The sequence below is a fragment of the Marmota marmota genome, unplaced genomic scaffold (genome assembly GCF_001458135.2).
Source record: "Marmota marmota marmota unplaced genomic scaffold, marMar, whole genome shotgun sequence".
Lineage (NCBI taxonomy): Eukaryota > Metazoa > Chordata > Mammalia > Rodentia > Sciuridae > Marmota > Marmota marmota.
In genome coordinates, this window is record NW_026000026.1 from 18,111,575 (window position 1) to 18,125,806 (window position 14,232).

General features: G+C 44.2%; 1 long non-coding RNA gene across 1 annotated transcript in view; it reads left to right on the top strand.

Moving 5' to 3' along the window:
• Nucleotides 1–8,803: 8,803 nt before the first annotated feature.
• Nucleotides 8,804–14,232, top strand: part of LOC125618989 — a 20,616-nt gene continuing 15,187 nt past the window's right edge. Inside the window, exons 1-2 of the long non-coding RNA XR_007350442.1 lie at nt 8,804–9,297; nt 9,749–9,858. This is a non-coding gene — a long non-coding RNA (uncharacterized LOC125618989). The remainder of the gene's footprint in view (nt 9,298–9,748; nt 9,859–14,232) is intronic.

Here is a 14,232-nt window from a genome sequence, read left to right on the forward strand (position 1 = left end):
GTCATCCTTCTGAAGAATAAAACAGGAAAATATCCCCAGAAGCAGTCCCAAAGAAAAAGCTAAATTTTTAGAGCAGCAGAAAGCTTTGACCAATTAGAACCTAAAGTGACAATCTCCTCCAATAGCTCAAAGCCAGGATGGTTTAGCGAGTCAGGAATGTGATCTTTAAGGCTCATTCTTTCTTGTGGCTCCTTTTCTCATTTACTCTAATGGGAACCCAAGCTGTTTGCTGATGCCTGTTAAGAAGTAGGGGACTTAAGAGGTTTGGAGGCATCAAAAGAGAAGTGGATTGAATTAAGTCTAATCATCATGCTGACTGATCTCCAAATATGAGTGAGTAAATGGTTAACAACATGCTTTTTGAAACAACAACAATAACAACCATGACAACAACAACAAAGCCCTGACTTACAGCTTCTGACCACTTCCACGGTGTAAATGCTCTTGTGATGGCCAGTTTCAAGTTACCAGCATGATGTTAATCACCTTGCAAATTTCTTGAAAATTTACAGTTGGCACTTTGTTACAAGATGACTGTAGCACATGATTGCTTCCAAGCCTTAAATACTTAGCTACATCTTGCTTTTTAAACTTTGATATCAGGCTTCCATTGCCATGGGTATAAGATGAGGGGCAGGTTGTGTGGGAGCATGCAGATCACTTGGAGAGCACATTGATATATGACTTCTCCTGTGATATCATAGCCTCTGTTTCATATCTAGATGACAATGTTACCATTTTTACCTGGTTAAAGAACAAACAGAAGTGTGATTTGTGTTCACAACCTATGATACTGATTTCATATAATTTTCACAATTCTATCACATTTCTTGCAGTTACTATTTTTTTTTTTCCCTCCTGGGATGGCGTGACATTATGTTGGGATACTGTGTTGAGAACAGTTCCTCTCTGATCCTTTCTGTCAGGCTTTCTTCTTTCTGGGCTTACACTTGCCTGCGTTCAAGGCTTTGACACATGCACCTTATACATTTTCCCTGCCCCCATCCTGGTACAGGATGCGGGGGCGTGGGACTTTGTGGTTTTGAATCTCTCCTTGGCACATATTCTTAAGCATGAGTGAGGAGTCAGTGATTCAGTTTGAAAAGAGAAACTGCAGACAGATGTACTGTTCTCACATCTGGCTACTTGGAGGTGCAGCTGCAGTTGGCCACCCACTCTTTTTGCACCTGTGGGGGAAGGGATCACTTTCTTTATCATGCTGGGGTCTTTGTTGCATGGGGGAAGACATTTAGGCCATGTTCTTGGAGATGCCAGGCAAACTCCTCGAATCGGGGTAGATATTTTCTTAAATCTGAGTGGGCTGACAGATTCCCTGAGGCCCTGGTCAGCTCTTCACACCAGCTGACTTGGCTCCTGAGACAAAGCACAAACCCATTTTTATCCCAGTGACTCCAATTGCACATCTGCTGGCGTTAGGAAACCCATTCCCCAGATGGCATTGAGCCAGAAAATTAGCAATGATCAATGAAAGGGGAAGGATGATGAAATAAAAGTGGAGTCTCAATTATGCTCTAAACGAGCAAGACGATGTTAAGACTTCAGTAGAGGAGGGGCCAGGGGCTGGAGGAAGGAAAAAACGATTACTTGGAAGAATTCAGTGCCCCAGTCTGGACTTAGCCATTGATTTCCTATTCTGGTTCCATAGATGGACCATAAAGCCTTGTAGAGTGCACGTCTCCTCCTGCTATATTTCTCCACAATCTGCATAAAGGAACGGTGAGTTCCCCTGCCCTGCATTTCTGTCCAACAAATCTGGCTCCTAGGGGGTTCTAAAGGGATGGATATTATGTTCCGGATTCAAACTTACCAGCTGCTCCAGGACGTTGAATTTGTGAATTCTGTGCAAATCATGGTCAAAGTTGCTCTTATAAAATCACAAAAGTGATTGGTTGTGTGTGTGTGAAAAGGAGGGCTGAAGGTTTCTATGAGATTTCAGTGGTCTCTTTCTAAAAAGAAACACAAACCTCTTCTTTTCTTCTTTAACTGCTAAGAGGCAGAGTAATTTACGTTGAATTTGGTGATTTGCCCTGAAAAATGCAATCACTGGGACAGCCTGTACGGGTCATTTAGAATGGAAACCAAATGTTTTCTTCCATATAGATCCATAACGTAAGACTTATCTCCCATCTGGCAAAACCTCTTTCTGTAGAAATGTTCAGAGTGGAATTGCATTAATAAGTCGACATCAAGTGAAATTTACTATTTATGCACTTTCAATGGTCTCTGGAAACTGAGTTGCACATCGGCCTTGTATCAATAAACATCTCTACCTGCGGGTTTTCAGGACAGATTAGCTGAGAAGAGCCATTATGTGATGAAAGAAGAGGGCATGCTGGGAGAAAAATGAAATCAAACATTCACCCAGGCAAACACTTCCTTCCTGGATACTATTTGGATTTTAATTTGTTCTTTTTTTTTCCCTCCCAAATATAAAATAAAATACAAGATGTTGGTGCTGTTTAGAGATAGTCCACATCTGTACGGCAATGAGACAATTCTCCAAAGTGCAGCTCGCAGTGGGGTATTTATTTAATTCGTATTGGTTTTGGACCGCATCCTGTAATGAGGAAAGATATGGAAAGAGGCAGGAGATGGCAGTTGGAAGTCTGTACCTTTTTGAACATGAAAGTACAAAAGGGTCATGCATGTATTTAGGTTTTAGTGAAAATTCAATAACTTTAGCTGCAGACACTTTGCTCCGGAACACTAATAAAAATGGAAGAGCTAATAAAGGGCCCGAATTTGAGCTTCTTAGAGATGAAAGCTGGCATCTGGCCAGATTCAGCTGCCCTCGATGTTGAAGAATGTGTTTTTGCACATGGGCCGATTGAGGATGAAGCTGAGTTTAAGGCACCTTCTACCAGCATGTGAGCCCTGGTCCTGAAAATGTCAAACAGACATACTGAAATTAGATTCATTGAGGGGGATCTCAAGGATGCTTGAGATGTTCTTGCTAGCAAACGCCTTGACAGAAAAATAGGCCAGAGTTAAAAACAGAAAAGTCCTTCCCAGAGCTGGACCATCCTCCACAGGGTCTTTTGTTACTCTGCAGGGTAGTGGCATGAAGATCTCATCAGAGCTTGTGTGTGAGTCAAAGGACCAAAGCCTCTAAGGCAGAGTCACCAACTAGCAAGGATTGTAAGATGGAGGAAAGGGCTCCTCTCCACAAGGTCAAGGACTCTACTGAATTAGCTAGATCCATCCTCTTCTCCACCAGGTACTGTTACTTGTTTCCATTTGGAGATGCTCACTTATCTAAAACCACACCCCTGCAAGTGGCATATCCAGGACTTGAACTGAAGGCAGGAATGAACAGCATGGCTAGTCCAGCCAAGCCAATTGGGGTTCACATTTTTCAGCTCCAGGAGGAAATCGGAGGTCCAGAAAGAGAAATCTGGGGTGGGGCTTAACGGAGTGATTCACTTTGTTCTTGGACTTGACCATGTATGCAGAGAGCCATTTTAGAATCTTCTTGGGGTGGGTACCCTTGGCTTCGAGGCTGTGAGGATGAGCTTGCCCACATTTGCAGAAGGCTGCCTGAGAGAAAGCTCAGCTTTTTCTTTGAGCTAGAGATTCTTAACCTGCACTATCTCTGCCTGAAGTATAGAACATAGTTCTGTAGTGTCGTTACAGAACCAGGCATGTTACATGGCCCATTACATCCTGTGTCACACTAGATGTCACAACTCTAATAAAAGTGGATGCCTTAGTAATCCATTCCAGAGATAAAAAGAGTGAAGCTACCAGCTCATGATTTGGTATCAGTTCTGTCTATATTTAAGTGCATGTGGTTTAATGTTGACTGGGAGAAGTGAGTTTGGGTCTCTTCTGGAGGAATGTGAGGGATGCTCCTAGCATTTTGGCTGAACTCACTGCTGTGGACTGAGGCACACGTGTGCAGGGTTGGAGCCTGACAGCAGGAGGGGTCACCGCACGCACCCAGCTCTTCCCCCTAGCCCATCCTCGCAGCCCCCAGCTCTGCCTGAGGCCCTTTTTGTCTGCCTGAGTTCCTTCCCCTTTTCTGTAGAGTCCTGGAGCCTCTCACCCAGCACAGCTGACCTGCCAATGATAAATACCATTTAATTACAGAACAAGCTTTTCTGCCATTTCTCTCAGCATGGCTTCTATTGCTGAAGATTAAACTTCATTCCAATACCACTGAATTACCTTTTTAAACCTATTATTTCAATGTGATTAACTTCACTTCTTTTCATTTAGCTGTAAGCAAAATCTTGTTTACAAGGCAAAAATAGTCTTTGCCTTAATATCGGCAATAATAATACAAACGAACATTGCAAGAAAATAATTTATGTGAAAAACAGGAAAAAATGGCATTGATACATGAGTCTCCTCTTCAATTAATAAAAAGGAGGAAATATTTAAAAACAATTTATCAAAGAAATATATACAGTTCATACATCATGCATTTGCAAAGTGGGTACGAATATTCATTCCACAAATAGCCCTGTGACCCTGGGATTCTAATTCTTTTGTGTGTGACGGAATCAGAGTTATGGTTAAAATTCAGAGCTGGGTTTGGTTAAGGGAGTCCTGGGACAGGCTAAGCTACTGTCGGAAAAAGAGGCTAGTGTTTGTGGGACACCTGCCACATTCTTTAATTTTTTTTTTTTTAGTTGTAGATGGTCACAATACCTTTATTTTATTTGTTCATTTTTATGTGGTGCTGAGGATTGAACCCAGTGCCTCACACTTGCCAGGCAAGTGCCCTACTACTGAGCCACAACCTCAGCCCCTGCCACAGTCTTTTGAACATGGCTCAAATGTGTCTGAGGGTTTTAGAGAAATCTGTTGTTTTTGCAAGCCTGCTTGGGCAATTCAACACCTAGGATGGTTTTGAAGGCACACCTCCACCATTTCATTTACATCTCTTCTTTTCAAGATAAAATTCCAAGTTATAAAAATCAGATTTTTAATAACAATTGCAAAAGGGATAAATGATTGGCGATTTTTTAAAAAAATGATTTTTATTTGAAGCGAACCCTGGCAGACTGTTTCCTGAAAGTTGTCAAGGCCGGGTGGCCGCTGGGAAGTGGTGGCATCTGTCACTGCAGTTATGCAAATCCCCTCCTGTTGGGGCCAGAGTTTGGAGAGGGGATACATGGCTGCATGTTGGCAAAACAGACACTGTATGCTGCCACCCGCGTTTCTCCCTAATTTATTTTTACCATTTTCTTTTATGGCCTTCCAGAGATGTTCGTCCCAGGGAGTTCCTTTACAGGGCAATGCAGAGAAATTAGCATTTACATCATATTTAACAGTTTACAAAGTGTTCCTCCACCCACTCATAAAACAATGTGCTTTTATAAGGAAAATATCAATAGCAGAATGACTATTTCCACATATGGTGTCCATGTTTAGCTGATGTATAAATTCCTTGATGGTTTAGGAGGAAAACTGGAAGTTAGGCATAGTGGCACATGCCTATAATCCCAGTGACACTGGACGCTGAAGCAGGAGGATCGCAAGTTCAAGGCCAGCCTTGGAAATGTAGCAAAACCCTGTCTCAATTTTTTTTTTTTTAAAAGGGATAGAGGGCATAGCTCAGTGCTAGAGCTAGAGCACTGCATGTACAAGGTCCTGGATTCAATCCCCAGTACCACCACCACCACCACACACACACACACACACACACACACACACACCCCAAAACAAAACAAAACACCCAGGAAAAATAGAGAATTGGCAAAAGGTTTTCTAGCCCAAGCCAGGGTGCCCAGTCTGCTGTGTATAGCCAGAGAGATGCTACTGGGAAAGGGCAGAATGTGATAGACATAGACACAGGGCCAAGGGACACAGGGGCTCCTACCCTGGCTCTCCTTTTCCTTCTCACATGCTTTGTCTCCTAGCTGTTCTTTCTCACCCCTCACCAGCTTTTCTTGTCCCCCCCTTTCCTTGTTGCCTTTCCCCCTATGTTCCTCCCTCCATTTGATTAGCCATAGTTACTCAGCACCAGCTGTGGTCCAGGTTCTGAACTGGGTGCTGACATGAGAGAGGAGAATCAGACACCTTCCACTGTTCTAGTCCATGGAGGTTTTGGGAGTATAAAAATGTACTTCTACATACACGATCATTTGGACTGACATTATCCCCTTCATCTGCATAACATCAAAATTATTTTCATCATGTGGAAACCCCCATAATGGAGACCCATACTGGCCAGGAGAATGGGGCTACCTGGGATCAAGTCTGGCTTCCTCTATGATAACGGGTCCTCTCTTTTTCCTGTTAGCTCTCTATCTTGTTCAACTCAGAAGTTGTTAAAAACTGCTTGTCAGGAAACTTATTTGTGTGTCCTCATCCTCACAACAGCTCGTATTGTAGAAGAGAAAGTGGAAGGAGAAGGCTTTGTTGCTTGCCATGCAGGCACTAGCCCTGTTCTGTCTTGGGATTTGCTTACAGTAGCCCAGGCAGAGAGCTGTTCACTGTGTCTGTGGGGACTGCTGGGGTTTGTACCCTGCTTCCCATCTCAGAGGAAGGCTTCCTCAGAGGAATAGGGAGCAGCAAGCAGCAGAGCTGACAGAGGAAACAGTCAGTCCCTGAGAACAGGGACCACCCTCTGGGGCAGCTACCCCTAGAATGCCTCATTATGACTTCTTGGGGGGGTGGGGACCAGGAACTGCAGATGTAGAGAGTGCCGTCTTCTTCCAGGGTGGGGGCAGGGGCTCTGAGAGGCTGGGGGAAGTGCCAGAAACCATCAGGGCAGGTTGACAGATGTGTTTTCAGCATCTGCCTCACTCCTGGTGCTAGGCAGATGGGTTGCGGGGACCAGGCAGCTGAAAATCTGGATCCATTTCAAACCACTCCATTTCCCAGACTCTAAGTGAAATGTTTCCAGAGGGCAGCCATGAAGCCAGCAGCTCCAGGGTCCCCAAATAGAGAAAATGCCACCAGAACCCCTCACAATGTCTGGTATTGTAGGCGGGGAATTCCGGGACCAAATGAAGATTCTCTGGCTTATGAAATCTCTTGTATCTGTATCTGCCCTTATAGTTCTGCATTTCACCTTTGATGCCTTTAGTGACATTGAAATATACCCACTTGTCAGACAGGACTGTCAAGCTGAAGGCTGACTTGACTTCCTAGAACCATTCGGTCAATACAGAAGCCACTAGCCAGGAGCGACCATTCCTAATGGAGATATAGTGTGTTATTTGTTCACTGTGTTTGTGAGGGTTTTGAAATGAGGCTACCCCAAACTGAGATATACTATAAGATACTCATGGCATTTCAAAAAAGAATGCAAACTATCCCATTAATATTTCTTATATCGGTTACATGTTGTAATCCAATACCTTAGATATATTGGATTAAATTAAATATATTATTAAAATTAATTTTACCTGCTCTTTTTTTGACTTCAAAAAAATGTGACCACTTAAACATGTAAAAGGATATGCAGAATATGCATTCTATTTCTTTTGAACAGTGCTATCCTAGAGGGACATCTTAAGGCATTGTCTTTAAATGACTTTGTGCTTGTGTCCCTAGTAAACTTTGCCCAGAGGCCCTTCCTGCATGACCACCAGATTGTAAAGGCGTGAACCAGCCCTTCCTTTCCTGACAGGCATGTGAGTGAAATTGGGTCCTTGGGGACCCAGGTCAGCTGTTTCTGAAGAGCTGTAGCTTGGCTGCTTTGGTTGCTCTGAGCATTTCTGCTGATCTGCTACCATTGATGTCTAGACACAGACCCTGTGTTAGATCCCAATTCTCGTGGCTGTGGCTCTTCCCTCTGAACCCAAAGACAGGGCTTCTTCCTGGTTCCCATGGTGCCTGGACTTGTCCTGTTCTGACCCACAGGGCCCAGGATGCCCTGCCTCTTGCTTTGTACCACCTTTACCACGTGGTTCTAAGCAGGAGTCCCTGCAACTAGAGCAACCTTGGCAAGCAAACAGGACGGGGACGGGGTGGGGGGCTTGCTATAGTTACCTCCATTTTGTGTTCATTCTCAGCCCCCTACCACAAGGGACACTTTTCCAGGCATGGGCAATAGCAGATCTCCCTAGGGGAATGGGATGCTCCCTTAGGAACTCCCAGAATTTCCCATCTTCTATGGTGAGTTCAACTTTGGGGGCGGACGAGGATGTGTTTGCCTGCAATTCTCTCATTGAGTAGATACTTACTGAGCACCTGCCCTGTGAGCACTGGCATCCTGCTGAGTACTGGCAACACAGCAGCAAACAAAAGCATCATAATCTGGCCTCTCAGGGCTCCTTCTAGCAGGAGAGACTTGCTGATCAAGAAATCACTCATTATAAACTGCAGGAGCTGCTTGGCAAATGGTGTTGGAAGCTGACCGGGTTTTGGGGGGAAGGGATTGGGGGTCAGGAAAGGGTATGAGGTTTGAGCCGAAATTGTTGACTTTTGAAAGCTTGGCTTATGTTCTCATCTAGCTCTCCTGAAGGAACTGGGGTCAAAGTCCTTAGGAGAGGTCTTGAGGATCCGGAGAGACTGGAAAATATTTACCAGCATGGCCTGAGGCAGAATTGTCTGGAAGGAAATTTTTTTTAATGGGAATAGAGAAAACATGATCCAGAAAGCCAGCAGGTCCCTGGCTTAATAGTAAGTCTGGGCTGCGACTGGGAGAGAGCATGGGGCTGGAATGCACCCTGGATCGAGGTGAGAGGCTCAAGACAAAGGTGGTGCAGGGTGACAGGGTGTGTGACTCCCTTCTGGCCAGGACTCCTGCTCTTGCAGAGTGATGATTTAATAGCTCCATGAGGAGTTGCACATGGCGTACTTGGTGTTTTGTTGGGTCCTGTGTTTTATTGGCTCTCAGAAAAGCATCCAGGGTACGCCTGATGGGGTGCCCAATGTCAGAAAGACCTGGTTCCATTTGACCCCCAGACTCACTGTGGGACCTTGGGCAAGCCCCCTCCCCTCTCTGGAACGTAGCCTCCTCATCTGTAAAATCAGGGGGCTGGACTGGGTGACCTCCAAGTGCACAAGCCCATCTCAAGGTCCGGGACTCTGGGAGTCAATGATGTGCTTGGCTGAGCTGTTCCCAGCGGTAGCCCAGAGGTCGGGGTTCAAGCCTGTTATGGAGCTGCCACTCACTGGCTGCCACTTCTGATATTAATTTCTTTTCTCACCATGGGGCATGAAGACTTCATGAATGACTCCAAGAATTGCTGGAGGCCTTGGGGACAGAAGTTGGCCCTGAAAGCAAATGGAGCTAACTCCCTAGAGCTCACGGACCCCAGGCTTTGGTGACTTGAACCAAATTGTTTCTCCTGGGACCTAACTGTGGCTGAGCTGGTGAGTGCAGGACTGGCAACAAACTTGCCCTCCAATTGTTCTCAGATCCATGCTCCGCCCCACGCCAATCCTGAGCAGAGAAAGTGCTGATTCTTTTGAAAGTATAGAAAGGTCACAGACGCGGTGTTGCTCCAGTGACCAGTTGAGTAACTGAGTAAGCACCATGAATCTCAGTTTCTTCACCCATAAAATGGGGAAGAGAAAGTCACTCACCTTCAAGAGATTATTAGGAAATTAAAAGTTTATATTATATGCAAATACCTAGTAAAATTTAAAATGTATGTAGATTTTTATAAAATAAAAATTTAAAAATAAAAAATATCCCTTCCAGATGAAAAAAAAAATCTCTAGAGTTTGGAGATGTTGTTGCTAATCAATGTACTTCATTTGCCCAGCACTGTAACTTATGAAACACCTCTCTATGTTTATGACATCATTTTATTCTCATTAGGGACTAGATGGCAGGGACCATGCCCGGCAATGGCTCTTCAAGGGAAAATGGAATCCTCAAAGTCATAGTTACCCAGGGGGATGGGACCTGCATCAGATTGCCTCTAAGTGGTGAGTTTCCCCACTGTCTCATGCCAGCTGAATGGGACACACAGCTCAAGTATTCCCTCCCCCCTGTACAACTCTTGGGGCATCTGCTATCCCTTTCTTGGTAGGTATTGGTTACCCACTCCTGTGGCCCCTTTACTTCAAGGGCCTTGGACGTGCCCCTCTCCCTTTTCACATTGCCAGGGGAGTTGGTTTAGGATTCCTCTGTGGGAGATCAGAGAGCTCTGGCCAGGCAGCTAGAGGCCCCAGCTTCATGCTCAAGTAAATGGTGGTCCTTCTGGTGGACCTTCCCGTGTCCTGGCTGACAGGTGGGCCTGGAGAACCCTAGGCCTTCTACAAAGGCTGGAGACTCCAGGGAAGTAGGTCAGTCACCAGCTAAGCTTCCTACCAAGGATGATCCTCCCAACAGGCTCCAATTGCACCGCAGATACTTGCTGAGCCCTTTTCCTGACACCACCCTTCACGCCCGGACCAGGGGTCACATACTAGCTCCCATTCAAACTTTGTCCCTGTCCTTGAGAACCACAGCCACAGCCCAGAAAAGCCATCAGGGCAGCTACTAGAGATCAGTTAGCACAAAAGTGTCCGATTCCTTTCCAGCTAAACCAGAACATGTCTCTCTTCATGGGGTGGAAATAAATAAATAAATAAGTCCCCAGAAACAATACCTTAGTCAGAATAATAAAATTAAATTATAACAGGGCTGTCAGTGACACAATATCTGAGGGTGACAAGATGTAATCTCAGTAAAAACATCGGATCTGTCTGTTTATAGATCTAATAAATTATGTTAGAATTGTGCTCTTATAAATCTAGGCTGTCGAGGAAACCCAACAACTAATTCATCAGTTGCTCACCGAGAGGACTCCTTCTCCGTTCCAATTGCTCACCATGTAGATAACAAGGAGCCTTACAGACCGGCTGGTTAAATGTCATTTGTTTCAGAGCTGTAACACGGCACGGATCATTGCTCACACATAGACACCCAATTATATTAACCTGTGCAGCAATACGGTGTAACGACATGACATTAACGCAGCCACTTCAGAGGGGCGACAACTTCCCTCCTTGCAGAGGACCAGCCCTGGCTTCTCCCCAGCAGCCCCCTTGTCATTTAAATGCAAAACACAAGCTCCTGAATGGAAGGAGCAGAGAGTCACTTCTCTCTGAAATCGAAAACATTCTGTGCTTTATCCTCTATCAGCTCTGAGGGGTGAGTTTTCTATCCAGTAGCTCAACTTTTCCAAAGAACGGAATCCCTACCCCACTTCCTGAAATCCACAGTTTCTTAGAGGTTTTAGAGAGCAGCTCTGAGATTGTCCCCCAAAATATGGAACAGTGGGAAGACTGAGTTGGGGGAAGGGAGGCACAGAGCGATCCCTATCTGCAGAGGTAAATTACAAAGCACCGAATTCTGTGCCAATTGGGGTATCAAAATTTTTTAAAAATCTCATCAGAGACACAGGAGCAAGATGAACAGACCTAACTCATGCCCAAACCTTGTGTTCCACAATCTCAGCACTCTTGGCGTTTGGGGCTGGGTAATGCTTTGCCATGGGGATCCACCTTGTACACTGTAGGCTGTTTAGCAGGACCCCTGCTCTCTGCCCACTAGGCACCAATGACAATAACCAGACATTGGTCGAGGAAGAACTTTTCACTCTCAGACCTTCAGTACATATTTGCAAGTTGTGAAGTCACTGATGGTCTTCGGGGCTCTTAAGTTGCTTCTTAATAGAGGAGGGTCCTGTCTCTGACTCTCAGTCTCTCTGCTTAAAGAGGAGAGGTACATTCATCCTTCAGGTTTCTCAGGTTAGAATCCCAGCTCCTTGGTGTAACAGCCATAACCCTCTGGGCCTCTGTTGCTTCTTCTGTACAGTGGGGATAATAATAGCACTGACCTGAGTGTGTGTTGTAAGGACCTGTGATTTATGCAAACTAAAGGCACATAGAAAGCCTTTGGCTTTGGTGTTATTTACATGAATGACCTCTCCTAAAAGATCCTGGAGGTACTGAAGATAAGGAATTCACTCGAACCTTAAGGACAGAGCCTGATCAAGGGTCAGGACAAGACAAAGCAGGTGTCTTCTGTGGATAGCTCCAGTCCCAGCTGCCCAGAGGATGGACCATGTATGTCCAGAAGAGGCCCAGAGGTTACCAGTACTGGTCCCTTCAATCAATCAATGAATCAATAGCTTTTATGTGCCATGTGCTATGGTAAGTGCTTCAAAGATTCCATACCTTGTTCATCATAGTGGCCCTATGAGAGAGGTTCTATAGTTGGCTACATTTAACATGTGGGGAAACTGAGGCATGGAAAGATTATTATTATTATTTTAATTTGTCCAGTGTCATTCATTTAGTAAGTGTGGACCTGGGATTTGAACCCAGACAGCCAGCTTCCAGAGTCCAAATTCTCATTTTTTTTTTAATGCTGGGGATTGAATATAGGGTTTCAGACATGCTTAGCAAGTGCTCTTCCACTGAATTATACCCCCAGCGCTGGAGGCCACATTCTCAATCATTTAATTATGCTGCTCACTCCAGCACCCCTCTTTGATAGGAATCTGGGATTCTGTGCCCTGCTCAGGGTTGACTTGGGGAGTGGTAAGTGGGCAAGGGAAAGCCAGTGGTCCCAGAAGCTGAAACAGAAAGCTGCTGTCCCCCATGTGACCTTTTTTCTGGGTTTCCATTTAAGGTGATCTCTTCTGTTTCACCTTCCCATTGAAATGTTTATGAAAACATGCAAATATTTCCACATTTAAAGCACAAGAACCTGTAGTATTAATCTGTAGTATGCATGCGATTTCTACCACCAAAACTTAATGAAGACTTAAGGCAGAAAGTTAGACCTCAGAAGGCAGACTCAAGCTCCCCACACCTACTCTGTATCTATATCTCAAAACAAGGCCTTTACCTCAGGGAAAAAAGACTTCTCCACTTCTGCTTGGTGGGAATTGTGTTTGGCGGGAATTGTGTGCAGAGAAGGCTGGGCTTCTAGACCCATCCCACCCCAGCAATGTGTTTTCACCAGTTCAGCTGCAAGCACTCAGTGCCTCTGGGTGGGAGTGGACAGAGCAGGTGGTGCACATCTGGGGTGTGGTACTAGCTCTGGGAAAAGGTTGATCCAGAATGTACTTGGAAATTCAGGGTTGGAGTTTGTACTATTCGCACAAATTCTTTGGGAATGTGGGATCTTCTCACAGTAACCAGATCAGCTGGCCTCTACTCCCCAGGGCCCATCAGACTCATAGTGAATAGGGGGATGAGAAGCACTGGACAGTCAGAGAGAGGGTTAGAGGGTATCATAAGGGCCAATCTATGGCACAAGCTCTGGGCTTGAGGATCAAATAGGAGCCAGAGGAACAGCAAGGAGGAGAAGAGGAGCCAAAGAAAATCTTATTTTGTTTACCAGAAAAGTCCTATCTGAAAGATTTTCCTTCCTTTTTGGGGAGTGAGCTTGGGGTGGGGGATAAGTAAGGAGGAAATAAAAAGAAGCAGCATATGAGCCCTCTGAGAAAATCTGCATCTGCATCATAAGACAGAAAATACTTACTCACAAGGTACAAAAAGAACTTTCTTTTGGAATAGATCAATTATAGTAAGTTGAAGAACATTTGAGAACACACCTGAATTGCCCTTTCAGCAAAATTCAGGAAAATATGCAGTTTTGATATAAGAAATGAAACATGAATCAGTGATATCCCCATATGTGATATGAAGGGAGCAAGCTGAGAAGACTTGGAAATAAAAGAAAAGATAAATAAAATCCCAAAAGATGTAACTATGAAGAGACAAAATTACAATCAACATTACAGACAATACAGAGCAGAACTGGCGATGCAGAAAATAGTCAATGATCACTTACTCTCCGTATACCTCAATGTTACCATCTGTTTAATGGTGATAACATAGTATCTGCCTGAAGAGTTATTGTGCAGTAAGTTAAATAAAGCACATAAGTTTACAGTAGAGTATTTAAGATGAAACATATTTGAATAAATATATGCTAATAATTAAAATATATTAAAATAATAATAATAATTAAATAATTAAAATCTGATATAAAAAGACTAGGGGATGGTGGTGTAGCTCAGTGGACGAGGATGTGCTTATCAATGTGTGAAGCTCTGTGTTCAATTCTGAGCACCCAAACAAACAAACATACAAAAATCCCAAAATAAACAAATAAACAAGCAAAACTAATATGCTTACAAGAGAAATGGCTTTCAAGATACTTTAGTTGTGCATTTGAGGATTTGAACCAATAATAGACAAAGCAGACATTGGACTTGGAGTCAGAAATTTTGAATAAACTTGGACAACCCTAGCAGAATATAGAAGATAAAAAGGATGAGATTATATATATATATATAT